At 37.5% G+C, this 18,677-nt stretch overlaps 1 long non-coding RNA gene across 1 annotated transcript in view; it reads right to left on the reverse strand.

Annotated features, from left to right (window-relative positions):
- Positions 1 to 4,352: 4,352 nt before the first annotated feature.
- LOC135751978 (uncharacterized) overlaps positions 4,353 to 18,677 on the reverse strand; it is a 111,684-nt gene continuing 97,359 nt past the window's right edge. The window contains exon 5 of the long non-coding RNA XR_010533090.1: positions 4,353 to 4,789. This is a non-coding gene — a long non-coding RNA (uncharacterized lncRNA). The remainder of the gene's footprint in view (positions 4,790 to 18,677) is intronic.

The following is an 18,677-nucleotide window of genomic DNA, read 5'->3' on the forward strand; positions in this document are numbered from 1 at the left end:
TACACTATTTTCAGGTCATTGAACAAATGAACAAACATCCATTGCGTCCACTGAAGCTTTCTCAATTATGCTGGAATAAAACAAAACATCTGTTTGTTTGTTGTTGTTGTTTTTACAAACTAAGGCAGACCACATTTAAAGACATTAAGTAAACTTTTTTAAAGAAAATTTGTTGTGCCGATAATAAAACTTAAAAATATAACTTTTATTCAGCAAAATAAGGGAATATTTAGTGGTCTCAAAAATTTGCAATAACATAAAAAAGAGAACAGAAACACTTATGTACATATAATAATCCTTTTACCTTCTCATTGTGTATAATGCCTTGATAACAACCAATCAAGTATGCCTTGCTAAAACCTATTCCAGGATCTATGCTCTTTTTCAAGCTGTATCAACTATCTTTTAGTTGAAGCGATGCAAGAATGAGCGTGTGTTAGTATTTATATTCGTGTCAGGTGCGTATGAGAGGGGTTGAGAGGTCAGTGGTGACTAATTCTCTTGCCACTCCTTGATTACGTATATAATGGAGCACTTATTGGCATGACTCCCTCATCACAGAAAACAAGGCTGCTGAAGAGAAAAATCCATACACATTCCCTCAGAAGGGCCGGTGCTGAGCCGATACAGAGCAGGCCTTACCAACATGAAGAAAAAAATCTAATGTGAAATTTAAAATCAATATCTAAAAAAAATCCAGCTCAATGTGATGATATTATCTAAATATCAATAGGAACTCTTGTTTGCTTGTATTGATGTGTGTGTGTGTGTGTGTGTCTATGTAAAGCTAGATTGTGCAGGCTGACGGGCAACTCCTGCTGCTTTGACCAGTCGGGATTTGGTCTTAGTATCTGGACTCGAATAACTCTCCCCTGCTTCTATTTCAATTTTAATACAGCGCCACTCTGTGCAGTATTCGCTTTAATAAAGTAGCGCTATGTCTGTCAAGCCAGGTGTATCTTCAATCCCCTCATATTCTACATAAATCCTTTAGAAAGGTGTTGGGGTATTGTGGGAGTGAGGTAGGCCATGCCTCTTTTTTGAAATGCTGTTGAAATGCATCTTCTCTTCATCTATTCTTTTCGTATTTTGTTTTTGTTTGATAGATTATTATTATTGGAGAATGAATATGTGTATAAGGTACATTGGAAATAATATATGTTTACAAACTTTACAGAGACCAGAGAATTTATTTAAATTTAGGCATTTAGCAGATGCATTTTTTCAAAGCGACTTGCAAAAAGCAAGGAAAACAGCAAAGTGTTTTGTCGTAGGAAAGCAATAACATAAGAAGCACCATGATCATTAGACACAACCTTTTATTTATATTCCTGTCAAGTGTTCACGGTATGTGTTTTTGAAAAATAAATGCAAAAGGAAATTTTATTTCATACAGATTTGCATGCACAGAAATTACAACATATTATATAAGGTCAATGTTAATTTAGTGCCATTGTGTTTTAAAACTAAATAAAAATGACTGTGTATTGGATTGAAGGTTAATTCAAGTTCAGTCGGTTCCGAAAATGGGGTGAAAATCCATTCATGAATTATTTACTCAGTACAGATAAATTGTAGTCTAATTCCATTTCACTAACAGCTATTCACATTTCAATTTCTGTGCTTAATCTTTAAGTAAAGTAGAGCTGTGTTTCACAGTGATAGCTCAATGTTTGGTGTTAATTTAAATGTGAGCTCGCCTAATTTTTTTCACACCTAGTACTTCTGAAAAGAATATGTGAACCTTTATTCTTAGAAATCAATGTGAAAAAGTATTTTTGTTCACCTTGAAACACTCTACAAACTATAAATGTCGCTTTTTTGAAGTATATACCTACGGTATATAAATTCTCCCACATTTTATTGTCCTCTCACTCTTTATGAATATTACCATTCAGTTACACAACATCAATCTAACTGAGCATGTATCTTATTATTATTATTATTAAGTCCATCCATACACCTTAGATATTTAAGATCAAGGATGAATAGTTATGAAAGATATTATCATAGGACATTTGTTCGTAGCGTGACAATGCTTGGCCTCAGGCCACCGACATGTTTTATTTAATAACGGGGGAATTCTGCAATGTTTGTCTTTCATTACGGCGAAAGTTGAAAACAGAGACCAAAAGCCGTTCGCTTTAAAGCATGAACTTTGCCGCCCAATGACTGTCAAAGGAGATGTGAGCATTTGGATTGGAGAAAAGGATTTCGCAGGATGTTCATCTAATGCGACAGTGTTTGGTTTTCCAACTTTTCCCTATGAGAACGTTTTAGGGAGGTGTTGGTGGGGTGACTGGCTGACCACCCGTCGAAGAAGGTCTGTTCTACGGCTGGAGGCAGGGGGTTTAGAGTTTAAAGTGGCAGGGCAGATTAAGCTCTCTACCGCAGGGAGACTTATGCAGGCACAGGGATGAGAGTCTCCCTCTGCCTGGGAGCCATGAGTTATAAAGAGAGAAGAGAAATCCTGATGAAAAGCTAAAGCATATGTGTGGCCATGTGTGAAGAAAATAAACATTATTTGTACACTGACGGCTGGTTCTGAGGCTGGCCGGGTATCAAAGGTTTACCGTGCTTGTGATGTTATGAAAAACTACAGATAATGTTTAAGGTCGTTATATATGACTTGTTAATCTTTCAAAGATAAGACAACAGTGATAACTATACCAAACTATACATAAATGATGAACAGGTGTAAGATACTTATAGATGCTGTGTTTTATGCTTTAGCATTTGATGCAGGGCAGGCGTCAAGGGGGGGCATTCGAGAGCCGTGCCCCCCCTACAAAGTTTTTTATTAAATTAATATATATCAAGAATAACTAAAATAAATTAAACATTGAATGTTTCATGACTTGTAATGTAATCAAATGAGGAAGTTGATATATGTTTTCTTTAATTAAAATAGACTCATGCGTCTTACGTCTTTAGCATATTTGTGACTTGATACTAGCAACGTGTTTTTTCGCGGCATTTTATGGATCGTATAAAATATGGATATTAGAACATTTAGAACGAACCAGCACCACCTGCTTCATCTGACTTCATGCAAACACAGACTGGCTCAAACTCAGAGATTAGAGGTCGATGTGGAATTTACAAATCTACAGGACACTGTTTTAAGGAAGTTTAATGTTCATACACGCCGTCTTCAGCTATTTTAAAGGTAAGTTAGCGTTGTTTTAAATTACGTAAGCTTAAATGTGAAGTGTGGCTATAGACCGTTAACAGCATTACGACGTGATTATGGTAAAGCGGCTTTGAGGACGCAGTGTGCGCTGCGCTATGAAACCCATTCATTTCAATAGCTTGCGCCGCGCAAGGGCGGATTGTTGTTGCGTCGAGAAAAGCGCGAGCGCAGCAAAGCTCAGCTTGCGCTCACGCCGCGGTTGAAGTTAAAAATAGTTTGCGCATAGTTTGTGGTCTTTTGCACTTTACACGGGAAATGAGCTGACAGTCTGTACCAGTTGTATGAGTGTGTGCTTGCACTTTATTTGTTGTTTTAATGTCTTGCTTTTGCAAGTTATTGTTGCTATTGCGTGCCACCCCGTTGGAAGCCACGTGCCCCCTGTTAGTTATGGTCTGGCGCCGGCTCTGATTTGATGCTAGTTTGAACTTCCTAAAGATGCTCAGGGACTTTATTTTTTTTTCATTGGAAATGGTCCGAAGAAAATTTGACGTTAGCACCTTCATTTTTAAAAATCTTGCAAAAAATATATGCATATAGTCATTTACTATTGTTGACTGGATGATAAAAGATGTGAATGTGAATTGATTATAACATCCACTGCATGATACTATTATACAAAAAGTGCAAATTATAGCATTTCAGACTGAGAAATAAAAGATTCACAATTGGATGTCTAATATGTGGAAAATGGGACTCGTCATTCTCTAAATCTGCATTTGCGCATCTCATTACCTTATGAGTGTGTGTATGATGTGTATTAACATGGAATAACAGAGTTGTGAAACATAGGGGATTACAGATCTATGTGGACAGCAGGGTGTCTGGTGAAAGGTGAAAGTCAGAGTTCCTGTGAGTGTTAAGGTTAAGTTTAGGGTCAAAGGTGAAACGAACGGTGAGGTTGTGGTAAGGTTGGGGTCAGTTTAGGGTCATATGTCCACTTCCCTCAGGGCAGAGCAAATGGTCAAGCAAAGATCTATTTGCACCAATTAGTCTTTCTCCTTCACAAATGCGAAGACCATACACATTTTTAGTCTAGGTTAAATAAGCAATCATGCAACCTGGCAAGATGAATCTTTTTTTTTTTATTTTGCAATTGTTGTTTTAATTGTGCGTTTGTGCTTTTATGTGAAACTTCATTTAGCCATATTGACCAGGAAATATGGGACCTTCATGGTGAAAGAAAACTAAACCAAAATAAAATTAAATAGAAAGTTTAAATTTTCCATTCCAATGTAATTGCCATAAAAATCTGGATTACAAAACATTTGGTCTCATTTATACTGAAGTGTATGTCTTCATCTATCTCTGTTGGTTCATGGGCGACAGATGTCGTGTCAGGCTCATACTGTAGAGTGTCAGTGAGACAGTGATGATATCTCAGCTTAGCCATGAGTTACAGTACAGTCCTTCTGATCTGATTTATGTCAAATGTCAACAAAAATATTATTTATGTTATGCTGGTATCTCATTGCAGTTGTTGGTGATGTCATCCCAGGCTGTCAACACTAGACCTGAGAGGCAACACTCCCTTTCTCGGACCATTGCATTTTGGGAAATTTTTACACCGCCACCGCAACTCATTGGTTGTGTCTCCCCCTGCAGAGAAAAACAGATGATATGTCATGTCAAAACAGCTCACCACTGACTCCCGCCACACAGACAGCAAAGTCTTCTGTGACTACTATACCACGCTTACCAAAACTATACACAGCTACTACATCTTGTCATGGAGGCAAATATTAGCATCAAATAAGTTTTCCAACACGATTCGATTACATTCTTAATATTTACCTCTTAGTACTGAAAGTCTACAAGTCTATTTTGGGCCTATGCATGCGTACCCCTTATGGCAATTATGCACTCTAAAAATGGCTGGGTTATTTTTGACCCATAATGGGTAAATAAAGGACAGAATACATGGTGGGTTAAAAATGACATCATGCTGGGTTAAAATAAACCAATGTTGGGTTGTCGCTATGCAACCACACTGAAAAAAAAATGATTCATTCAATTTACTTAATTTTTAAGGTAAGTGGTTGCAATCAATTTATTTAAGCAAAATGTATTCCCTTTTTAATGTAGCTTAAATAAATCGATTGCGACCACTTACCTTAAAAAAATTGAGTAAATTCAATGTAAATTCAAATGAATCATTTTTTTTCAGTGCATGGGATATAATAACCCAACAGTTGGGATAAAACAACCCAGCATTGGATCAATTTTAGCATTGGACCAGCGGTGTGTACAATGGTTACCCATTATGGGTAAAAAATAACCCAGTTATTTTTAGAGTGTGGTATTCTCACAGTAGTCCTAAATATTGTATTGTTAATGTTAAATTGTCATTAGTCTTTATCATTAAGCTTTGATCACTTTTTACTTTGCTAAGCAATAACTGCCTTCCCTTATATTAGTTGTCTTTAACTACTGTTATTTACATAAGAATAAACATCTTTAATGTAACGATTGTGTACATGTGTGTTATAACACTGTTATAACACATAGTCTCCCAAATATAAACCTAACACTAAACCCAGAACAACATGTTAGTTCACATAAGTATAATGTATGAAATAATTTTTATTATTATTAAGTACATATAATATAAGTTCTTATATAATTCCTTATATGTTTTTGGCCTAAAATGACTCTTGATGTGTGATGTACAAACTTGATGTTTACTTATGATACACTGTTTGTGCATGGCAGACCAGAAAATACGGCTATTATATCTCTGGAGACTTTTTAGTTTGACTAAGTTTGGACAAGCTGGTGAATTAATGATTTTTTGCTTATTTTGTGCTTCACTAACTTTTCCTTTTTATTTTTTCAATATGTTGATTTATTCCCCAAGGTCTGCAGTTGGTTATGAGACTTTAAAATTCCTCTTGCACCGTGACAAACCGACGAATGGCACAGAGCATGCGGAGGAGAGCTAGACATGTGTTGTCGTTTAAAATGATATTGTCTGAAGTTAATGACTTACACAGGCTTATAGGTATAAATATCTGATCCTTGGTGCTAATTTCATTGGCTGAGTGGGCCCCATAAAAAGGTCATTATGCCTGGTTTGTGTTTAACTCGCATTTAATTCCAAGGTGCAAGAGGTGCGGGAAACTGTATTGATTAAATGACAGCTTAACAACCAGCTGTTTAATAAATCGGCACACTGCATTGGACCAGAGGACAGAAAAGAAGAAAACTAAGGAAGAAAAGGGAGGGGAAGCAAAGGCAGAAGGGAGTTATAGACAGAGAGAGAGAGATAGAAAGTGAAAGGGGAGGGGAATGGGCAGGGGGTTGTTGATGCTTCATTGCAGGCTGTTGTGATGGAAACCCTTTCTCCTTGCTGCTGACAAATTTATGTTAACAAGCAAATTAGCCACACCGTGGCGAGGCAGCGCCAGATCAATAGCGACAATAAAAACGAAGGGAGGCAGAGAGAGAAAAAAGTTGTTGCTGACCACATACTGTCTGCGGAAGTAAACGGCCATGGCCTGTCCCCAAGGTCCGTCAACAATAACCCACCGCTGAGAGACACAAAAGGTATCGACACGCTGCTCGCTTCAATTTCCCTAGACGGCCGCTGCTGTCACATCAAAACGCCCATTAGTCACAAATTCAGCAGGCCATGGATTTCACTCGGTTCTCTTGGGGCACGCTGTCATCTTGAAAGTTGTGCCACCGGCAAAAAAAAGGACATCTGGTTTGAGTGTAGTGTTTGGAATACCAGAGGACCAAGAGGCTTGTTTCTGATAAAAGGGTAAAAACACAGACACTTGAGAGCTGTCAGGTTGTGTTAAAAAGAGCAAGCTGAGGGAAAAGTCGAGGTGAAACTAACCCTGAGGGAATATCACACCTCTGACACAGATTCTTGATTTTTTGTATTTTATTTAATTGCAGAGGTCTTTAAAATTTTTATAAAGTCAGTTTTTAAGTCAGTTCTTTTAAAATAAAATGCATATATTATTCATACGCATAAAACAAATATCTAAGAATCTAGTAAGCTTACAATATAAATTATCAACTTTAATATGAAGTGTAATAGATTATAAATAGTTTTTTTTTTTTACAAAATATTCTAAATGTTTCCAAAATAATAAAGTCAATATAAAAAAACACACAGATACAACATTACATTATTTTCCGGCATCTCGGTATAACTCAAAATGTATCTGTATCAATTATGAAATGAATCATAAATTATTACTATTTTATCAAAGTAGATATAATTAACATAAATAGAGACTTTTAAAATCTTAAGAAAAATGTAAATAATAAATAACGTAAACATTAACTTAAAAATAACAACATAACAAAAAACTTTTTAAAAGACAACATGACTTTGAATAAGCTGAAGCTGGACTAATGGGGTATTGCAAGCAACAGAAAATATAAAGAACAGGAACAGACAAAACATGTTGAACACACACAGAGTCGTACTTGTTGATACACGATTGCCTGTCTTTTAAGGTATGCATTTAAAAAAATAAAATGTGCATATTTATATACATAAGTATGTTTGAGTATATGAGTACAGTATTTTTATGATCACCGTGGTTATGAGAATATGTTGCTTTGATCAAATAACTGATTGAATAAATAAGAGGTCAGTTTACCGATAATATCTATTTCACGCCCTGTCTATTTACACAGTCTCTGTGGGAGCCGTGCATGTTGGGCGGCTGTCACGGCACAAGCAAATAGCCTTGTGTAGATCACTCAGTGGCTTTCAGCAGGGTGCCAGGGTCCCTCTGTATCCTTCAATAACTAAACAGGTGCTCTCTCTCTTCCCGTCTGTCTTCGGCCGTCAATCAGTAAGTTCTAAGGGTCCCGTCCCCCTTCATTATGGCTCTATTAATCGCCTGACTTTGCGAGGACAGCCCATCGCCACCCTGTTAATGTTTAATGGCTCATCTCACGAGATCAATGGGCCAGTTAGTGGAGACAACATTACACTTATGGCTGAACACCCCCTGGTTATTGGACACACTAGTTAGGAAGTGACCCATCACTCTTGAAGAAGGCTGGTCGGAATAATAGAGACTGACAAACACATGTCATTGTGTTAATGAAGTCAGGTAAACGAGTGTTACGCATTGTCTGCATGGTAATTACAATGACATAGCAACAGAAGAGGGTCAGCTGTGGTGTGAGGAAAAAGTGATTTACTTTTTATGTTTTATTTTAAGCATATGATTTAAATAAAGACATATTTACAAAGTAATTATTTATAAAATCTGGTTAATTGTATAATGGCATACATTAATAAAACATTTTTAATAAGTCATCTTATCTCATTTTAACCATATTCAAGTGTCACAGATTTTTTTGGAATAGTTTTATTTAAATACATTTGCTGGGCAGCACACTTATGTGTCTATTAGGGGAAAACCTCTAGCAAAAATAAGAAATGTCCATGTAAGTGGGATAGCAGATGTACAGCAGACTGTGTGGATAGCGATCAATACAAATTCTCAAGGACAGCCCAATTAGTGGGTTACTGAAGCTTAATTTGGGCCTGGAATGCCAACGCAGTGCATCCGTGTGAATATATATGTCGACCGTAGGCCCGTCTCTGCTATCTGGGTTCTTTTAGACATGCCTGCATATCAAAGGCTGAAGAAATAAGCTGGAGTGATGCAGCAGGGACTTGACTTATTAATCAGCCACTGAATCATCTGGGGCCGAACGGAGAATTCAAATGAGTGGGTGAGCAACGGGATAAAAGGGGGCGAAATGTCAGGATCAATTTTAGAGGCCAGTCGCTTGCACAGCTAAAGAGTGTAAATTCACATGTGCCGTCTCTGTCTCTTTGACTCGCTTTCTCCCTCTCGCCCCTCATCTCGACCCTCTCTGAGGAAAAGAAAGATGAAAAGACAACTCTTGAACAAGTGACCATCAGGGAAAAGCTGTGCAGGCAATCAATGGGCCATCAGTCATTGAGAATGCTTGTTGTGCTCTTGTAGAATGTGCTTTATTAGTTTCTGATACAGATCCCACTAGCACTTAATGATACCACAGCAAAAAAGCAATTGACATTTTTCATGTGATCTTTTTCTGGCTTATTAAAAGTGTCAAAATGTCCAAACGGTCACTATATAAAATACAGACTTAAAAATTCATTGCAAAACTATATTTAAATAAGAATTTTATGAATTTTATGTGGAATGTATTTTTTTGCATTACATAACATTAACTGCATCATACAATAATAGAAAATATGGTGGAACAATTTGCTTTTTAGCTGTATATACACTAGTTGCAATTTCACATGTTTTCTTAATTGTGACATTCTTGAAATATTACACACACACACACACGGACACACACACACACACACACACACACACACACACACACACACACACACATGCAGGCAGAAAATCTCTGTGAACTTTAGAAGCTTAAGTTAATCTTGTAGGGTGATATTAGGCTCTCCTTAGAAATCAAACATCTTTTAGCACATAAAATAATAGACACATACAATATTGTCTTTGAATGTGGGATCAGCTTAAAATAATTTTAAATAAGCCTGAAACACAACACAGTGCAGCTAAATGTATTGCAATCATAGTTCAACAGACAAAATAATAAATAACAATAAAAAAGACTATACTTCCTATGTTATGGTGTGACATCTACAGATACATGTCTATAGTTTAGGTTATCATGAAACATAACACATCTATCCTTGCACGGATGTGGAAAAAGTAATAAAAAAGTAGCCATACATGAGATATCCTGCACAAGATGAGCTGCGTTTGTGGAATACCCTATTAGGAATGAAACAGACCGGCTAGGCAAGAGAGGGCTTTACTTTAAATTGAGTAGTGCCAACGCACATTTATTGGCTCTAATGTGCTACAGCTTGGTCCTGCGCTTGCTGCTTCGAGGCCGAGAACGGGCCAGCACTGCCACAACCGGAGAACATAATAAGCTTTTTAAGGGGGCTGCTTGATGTCAAAATAAAGACCTCCCTTCAGCTACTGCGCCACGATCCGCAGCATACAGCCTAATCTTTTCTTATTACACTGTTAATATGATTTTTCTTCCCCTTTGCACTTTGATCTTTGGGAGAAAAACATAAAAAAAATATTTTTGCAAGAATACAGATGATGTGGCCAATAAACAGCACATATGTTGCTTTAAATTTTTATTTCTTTTTTTACCATCCTCATTTATATTTATAAAGGGTGCTGTTGTATTTAAAACATAACAGTGTATAAAATAAAATACAGTGGTTTACTCATATTTTTTAAGAACAAGAATTTTAAAATCCATTTTAAAACTGCTGTACAGACTTCAGCTGCCACCTGATCTAAAGAACCACCGCAGCCCCGTAATCCCGCTGGGGTCCCCATGCTGACAGTTGGGGGAGCCCTGTCTTTCTCCTCTCACTATCGATTGAATCATTGATTAACAGATTGGAAATATTAACTGGAGGATGATCAGTCTCAGGTGGGACGTGTCGTTCTCATTAAGCCATGGAGAGAAGACGAACCAGGCAGAATAGAGCAGACTCTCATTAGCATCCTAATTACAATGCCATCAGATAACACTAAATCATTATCATGTCAGCAATAACACTTTCTGACTCATGTCAGCGTGCTCACAGTAATGTGTGTTGAATAAATTCACAGAATTTCTTGAATTTTTTTTAAATTAAAGATATTAACTAGAGATATTAATAATAGTAACAAAACAGTGTCTTCATTTTTAACAAAATGCTGTTTTAAATTTTTTAACTTATTTTTAAGATTTACATGTAGATTTAAAGTCAAATGTAGTGATTTTCCATTTCTATTGCTTTTATAGTAACACTTTCCAATAAGGTTATATTTGTTAACATTTGTAAAATACATTTGCAATATATTTTTCAGCATTTATAATTCTTAATGTTAGTTAATACCAATGCAGTTGTTCATGTTAGTTCATTGTGCATTAATTCATGTTAAAACTTTTGATTTTAAAAAATGTTTCGGTAAATAATAAAAATTCACATGAACTAACAAAAAGTATTTTTCATGTTAAGTAATGCATTAACTAATTTGAACAAATTCAACATTTTTGTAAAGTGTTGTGGCTTTTATTTTAGAAAACAACATAGGTGATTTGGCTTTCACCTCTGGCATCTTCGATGGAACGTTCTGCGTTTAGAATTACATAGTAAAAGCCTTTATTTGGTAGTGCTAAAGAATAGCATATGTGAAACCGAACTGCAGTACACATTTATATACCATGCGGTTGGAAATGAATGCATAATAGCCATGATGATAGCTCAAGTCATCACAACTATCAAGTTTAAAATAAATAATTGTGGTGAATAAACTCTGGTGTGCGGTGTCTAAAGGTAGATGACTTCCAAAATTTTAAATCAGCCGTCAGTCTTGCCTGTATATATAAATCTACGTATAAACACATTTGTGGAGCTCTGATATCAGATATGCCAGAGGTGGGTAGATAATCATATGGTAATGCTTTACAGTACAACGTATGCATATGACAGACTAATATATTTCATTTCAATAACACATCTACCCATTAAGAACATACGTGCACTCATTACTTACAGATATAACGTTGACAAAACATGCAGCTCCAAAACTGATCCTGTGTCAGTGGCCTTATTTTATGAGCCTGTGTTTTAAACAGCAATTCACATTAGCTCAATAAACGCCGGGCCGGCGTGCAGACGGCCCACATCAGATCAGCGCCACCATGCAATTATGCAGAATCCTCTTGCTTGTGATTTAGGAACTCACACAGGCAGCAGAGCATCCGTGGGGGCAGACACAAAGAGCACCTCATTGATTGAATTTTATATTGTTGTTGTCTGAGATCTTAACATGCCTGAAATTTACAACCCCGAGAATAATAATGTCATATAAAACTGACAGCACGAGAAACATGTCACCTCCCGTTCAGCTCGCTCTCGGAGGAGGGAGACTCATCTCACAGAGACTCGTGTTCAATTTTCCATCAGATCTTCTTTTGTGACATTTTATGGAGAATTATGCTTGTTGATTTGTGACATATATGGGGATCAGTGAAAATATACGTTATGTGCACGAGGTGCCACGCGAGTGAACACGAGTAAAAGAAATGGGATGTTTTGACATTTTTGCCTTAGTGTTTATCCGGTTAAAATGCATTTCGGTTAACTGGTTGCATCTTTATTTATTGTATATGATTACATATGAAATTTCAACAACTTTACAACTAATTTGGCCATTTGCACCCCGGCTCAGACAATGTCCCCTGCCATATGCAGTGCATTTTGACTATGGTTATTAAGTTTTAAACTTGCCGTGCAACGGACTTTGTAAAGGTTACAGTACACCATCAAAGTTCAGGTGCAGCTTCTTCTCAATCCAATAACCCCACACCCCCTCCCCATGTTAGTGCAGCATAATTACTCACCCCCATCCCCAAAAAATGACAGGACTTTGACCCCGGCCGAATTATTGAATTTTTATCGCCCGCCTTGGGCCATGTCGGGGCTATTCAATTTTAGCCGGAGGAGGACAACCTATTAAGGAGGATGAGTCCAAAGCGACGTTCTTCAAATTGCCACCCAGAAACCATTACAGACACACCAGTTTCGATACAGGCAGAGCGTCTACAGTTTGGGTGGACCGAGAATACCTGCACACACAAACACAAGCGCCAGTCCCCCCACCCGTTTTTCCCAGGCACTGTTAGAGTAGCAGACACAATTTACATGAGTTGAAGAGAAGGTGACAGGCAGCAATCAGGCACTGGAATAGGGTCAGAGCCAGAGAAGAGCAGACCACATTACAGTCGACCACCAAATCACTTATGCCGGCCACGACCTCCGACCTGCACTCATATCAACCAATTGCCCTTTAGTATAATTATATGGGGTAATCTTTGGCCGTTTGATTGGACCGAGATGGGGCTGCAAGCGGGTGCTAATTTATTTTTCTGGTAATTTATTTTTTCTCCTACCCTCCCTTGCTTGTTAATAAACAGTTTAGGTAGAGCCATTTCAGTGTGTAAGTGAAATTCACAAGGAGCCCCGGGGTCAAAGTTATCTATTTATCAATCTATCTGTCTATCTATCTATCTGTCAAACTCTCTGGCTGTCAGTCTTCTAGATGAGATGTAATTAACCCACGAAGGCCCGCGTGTCTCTGCCTTATGCCCACATTCGAATATTACACCTTGGGCATAGAGTTGATTAAGGCTGACATCTTGAGTTAATCCTTTCGGCGGATCTCTAACAAAATTTAGGCAGAATGATGGAATAAGATAGTGTAGTGTATAGATTAAAGATGAGCCTGGGTCACACACGTTATGTCTGCATATATAAAACAAATTGCATTGACTGAAATGGGCAAATGCTATAAAGACAAATTATCAGTTGGTAATAACAAACAACAGCACCACAGAATATGCCCTTTTTGTTGTGCAGAAGACAAAATCTGAAATTGACTGATATCTTGTGTCAAAAGTTATAAAACAAATTTCATGCCTCTCACAAACATTTATAGTCTATGCAAGTTAAATATATTTTTATTTTGATATTTTATATTCTTACTTATTTGTCAGTGTTGCATCAAATGACTGAAAGCACAACTTTCAGCACAACAAAAGTTTAAGAAAACAGTTTGCCCTAAAATTAAAACTCAGATCAGCCTTGAATGATGCTTGCCTTATTATTTTTTTTTGTATTTACTATAGCAGTGGTTCCCAAACTTTTTCAACGTGCCCCCCCCCCCCTTGTGTACGGTGCATTCATTCGCGGCCCCCCAAAAAAATTTGTGAAAAAAAACTGTTCTAAAACTCAACATTTTAATAAAAAACATTAAATTATACAAAAAAGTAGTGCTTTTGGTTAGTAGCCTTATTTGTTTAGGTTTAATTACACAGAATTCATGATAAATTAATGTATTTCATAAAATGTCATAAAACTGGGGCCCCCCTGGCACCATCTCGCGGGCCCCCAATTTGATAACCACTGAACTAGAGCAGCTGAAATCCAGAGTACCTATTTAACAATAAATAAATAACAATAAATAATAATAATAATAATAATTATTATTATTATTATTATTAGTATATAATAATAATAAATGCACACCAAAAGTAATTACCCCAAATACAAGCTAAAGCTCATGACACGTCTGCACAAACTGTAACTGTAACCACTTGGCGTAAAGCAAACAACCATATGTTTGATCCTAACCCACAATTAATGTGCCCAGTTCCATTGATGATATGCCCATTTTGACCCTAATCACAATCGTCTACCTAAGTATACGAACCGATTCTGTCCCCAGAGAGTCAAGCTCATTGAAAAACCTATTGTTGACCCCCCAACACCCCATGCCACTTCCTATTTAGTACTGCAATTTAAAGAGTTGCCACCAATTTCTGTATCTCATTCACCCATCTCATTGTCGTGGAGGCTGAGAGCTATTGCAATCTACCCTAGTGCCTGTCAGTAAAAACTCCACAAAGGGTAAACTTCTGTCAATTTTCTGTTATTGCATTTTTCCATATTTATACCTAGCACTGAAAGTTATGAAAAATTGACGTTTTGTTTTAAAATGTGCCTGTTTTTAATGACTGCGATGATGTAACCCGAACAAAGTGGATCCAGCAACATTAATCCTGTTCTGTCAAATCTAAGATGAGACGTTCTTCCATTGACTCGTTGCTAAATTACTGTTCCAGTCACTTGGCTGCCCTTTAAAACATTACCACATCACTTTGTGCCCTGAGGTGAGGACTTCTTGCCTTAAATCATATACATAAATATACTTGTGGGTGGGTGTGTATTGATATCAGAATGTCAGCACCATCACCCACGTCTTGAATTAGGATGCTGCCTGTGCTTGTGTGGTCAAAAGTACCCCTGTGCATTTGAAATAGTATGCATCTGATCTTTTGCACTTGGTTGTCAATAGCACCAAATATTAAAATGAGCCGTTAACATGTGTATATGCGTACGTGTGTGTTTAAGTGTGTGTGGATGGTTTCATCTATGTCCTGCGTCTATCGACTGCCTGGGATTAAGATGGCTGGTGGAGGCAGTCTCCCAGTGGGCCAGTGGCTGACCCTCTCAGGGCTAAAGTTCAGTCCAGGGCGAGGGCTCACGGGGCCAGATTAGGGGCCCTGCGGTCCCTGCGGATGGATGAAAGAGTGAAATTACATCTCGCCCAATACGCTCCCTCTCTACAGCGCAGACTTACAACCACACACACATTAATTAGGAGTATTGCAATAATGCACGACAGGTGAAGTAAATAAACAAATGCGATGCTATTTGATGCCTGTGAACGGCTTTCTACATTTCCAGTTTTACCCTTTATGAATGTTATTGAGCACAGCTGTGTTATTATTTTAAATGAAATACCAAATTCTAGCGTAATGAACACCACACCTGTGGATCCAAGTTACTTTGATATCTGCCTCTTTGAAGTCATATCGTGGGAGCCGCTGGCCGTGAACTAAGGCTTTTAATTGCAATACGGGTTTATCCTCAAACACAATCTCACCAATTACCGTTTCCGTAAATAAAACTGCAAGGTTATAATTAAGGTTTACGATCTCCAAATTACTGTATCCCTTTGTCTAACTATAATGCCAAAACTTCAAATCACAAATAACAAGGATGTTTAACATTTTATCACAGGCTATCACAACATGTAAGAATAAAAGATTGATCACACGAATGCAATCATTTCCGAGTGGAACAAAGTATGAATAAATAAGAAATCATTTCTGAGTATTGTACCAATGAAGCCCCCAATATAAAAACACACTATGGTCTCACAAGTATGACATAGCCTGACTTGCAAATGAGGAAAGTCATTCTATGTAATGAATGGTCCATGCAAATGAACAATGAGGAGCTTAGGAGAAGTGAAGTGGCCATCTCATCTCCAAGTGACATCCTGACTCTCCCCCTCTCTCATTTTCTTTCTCAAGGCAGAAAGGAGAAATAATTGGATTTTTTCCCACAAATAATGCTTCACCCTTGAGTTTAATTAACTAGCCTGGTGCAGGCCATTCTCTGTCCGTTTGAGAAAGAAAAACGAGAAACTCCACTGTTTGTAGCGATAGAATCATTACACTCGAATGGACGGGATGGACTCGGTTGTTGCCGTTAGTGCTGCACACAGCAAGGTATCATGCCATGTTATTTTCACAGGCATGCTTTGTATTGATGAAGTCAAGGATGGCCTTTCTGAAGGGGATTACACTTTAATGAGATATAGTTCAAACTGTCAGTCACCCGTCTTTAAGCATTCAAACCTTCCCAGCATTCCTTTGGCTCAGTGCAATCCCAAAACAGACAAATTGAATAAATTAGTATTTATGTTATGCCAGCACAATGTCTATCTGTAAGTAGTGAATTTGATAACTTTCTTTATGTCATTGGCTTTACTCAGTTCACATTGAAGGACTAATTACCAGTGTACTGTATCAACATTTTAAACCAGTTATGCACTCAGAGCTTCCTAACAGAGGTCTGAATGACAGAGGTCAATACAGTAACAAATACACACTTTAAAAGCAGCAAACAATGAGTTCACAGCTCATCCATCATCAAAGCAAGGCTCTGATGGCTTCAAACTTGCACATTAAAAAGGTAAAAAACCTGACAGACCACCAGATATCCCTTTGCTCGCTTCGGCCGGACTTAAGTCTTTTTTTATTACAGTGGGTGGTATTTTATGACTGTATGCCACGAAAACCAAACGCCGCTACACTAGAATAAAACATCCCCACAACAATCACTTGCGACCACATTATAACTCTTCCCAGGGTCCATAGGGCCACTCGGGATGAAGGGTTGCCATTTTTGCTGTCACCGTCCTTCTCCCGGACGTTCTTTCTTTTCCACACTGACACACACACGCATGCACACACAGACAGACCTCTAAAGCTGGGTGTTTGTTGTTCCATTCCCCTCAATGTCTCCCTGAGGAGAAGCCCCTCATTTTAATATAAATAGAACGCTTCATCATGCAGTGGCACAAACTTCCCCACCATGCGTTGCACTGACAGCATCGTCCATGCTGCATTAGACCGGCAGAAGGGAGAGTGGACATGCCAACGTTTTTAGCCTTGCCAGAGCAAACAAGAATTTTCTAGATTTTGGGATGATCTGACATGTTTGGTCTTGTGCGTCTGGGAGTGTAAGGCCGCTATTGAGCTCAGCTGCGGTGCAGAATTTCAATTGGCCATAAAACAGATAAGGAAGTCATAAGCCAACCACTTTACTGTTTGTTTAAATGCCGACTCAAACAATAGTCACATCAAATAAATGATAAACATATAATACTATGGTTAGGGGTGAGTGGATGTGTGAGTGGATCGGGTGATAGAAATCTTTGCATCCAAAATGCTATTTGAAATACTTTCACTGACTCAAAATAGAAAACCTTTTATATGCATGGTTTACATGTGAAGAGTTTGGTTCCAAAACTCAAAAAAAAAAAAAAAATAGCGCCAAAATCAGTATTGTATCTGGTCAGTATTAAAAAGTAAATTCTTAATTTTACGCACAATCCAATTTCCACCATGTTATTCTGTCATATTTTCTCCCTTTTTTCTCAAAATGAGAAAAATGTCAGTCTTCCTTCTCTGCAGAATGCAATAAATCCGCTCAACAAATCACAGTGCACCATTCCATGCATTGTAAACAACAATGGCGGCGTGTTGGATTCACACAGAATCCTCATCTACTTCGTACTTCGTGATCAACAAACAAAAAAAACAAAAAAAAATTTGCCATTGATAAACTTGTGGTGGTTTTCTGTGGCGGGGAAGAAACGTATAAGCCATCAAAATCGAATAATTTACACGAGAGGCACACGGGCAAAGGCAAAATGCCGGCTGTTGCTTGTTCTCACACGACAGCATCAAGCTTCTGTCATGCTAACACATTGACCCCAGGGGATCTCATGAAAAACTTTCCATTATTTTACTCAAATTCAACGAAAATCGAGCAGGACGAAAACATTTTACAGCTGATCGCTGACAAAAAGATTTAGCTATAGCGTCCCAAGGATGACAACTGCAATGACAGGGTTCTTAATATGGCATAAAAGTCATAGTTTTGATTAATGCCATTAATGTTTTTTTTTTTATCAGTGTATACCACTAGTCAACTATGAATATAACATGGCAAAGATGAATACACATTATATTTATTCAATAGATTTATACCATCAAAAAAAAACTATTACAAAAAAAACTGAAAAAATGTATATGTTTTTATAATAAATCCTTGAAAATCAAATTATGAATTTGAATTTTTTATGTTATTATAAACTAAAGATGCTACGTGAAAATTTGTAACAGAAAATAGTGGTTTTCATCTTATGATCACTTTCTTGGTACTGAAAACTCGTTTTTACCTAAATTAGTCAAAATGGATTTATTGCGTTTTGGAACCAAACTCTTTGTGTCTTCTGTACCAGAAAGGTTATTCAAAGCCCAATGTAAT

This window comes from Paramisgurnus dabryanus, chromosome 16 (assembly GCF_030506205.2).
Source record: "Paramisgurnus dabryanus chromosome 16, PD_genome_1.1, whole genome shotgun sequence".
NCBI classification, from domain to species: domain Eukaryota; kingdom Metazoa; phylum Chordata; class Actinopteri; order Cypriniformes; family Cobitidae; genus Paramisgurnus; species Paramisgurnus dabryanus.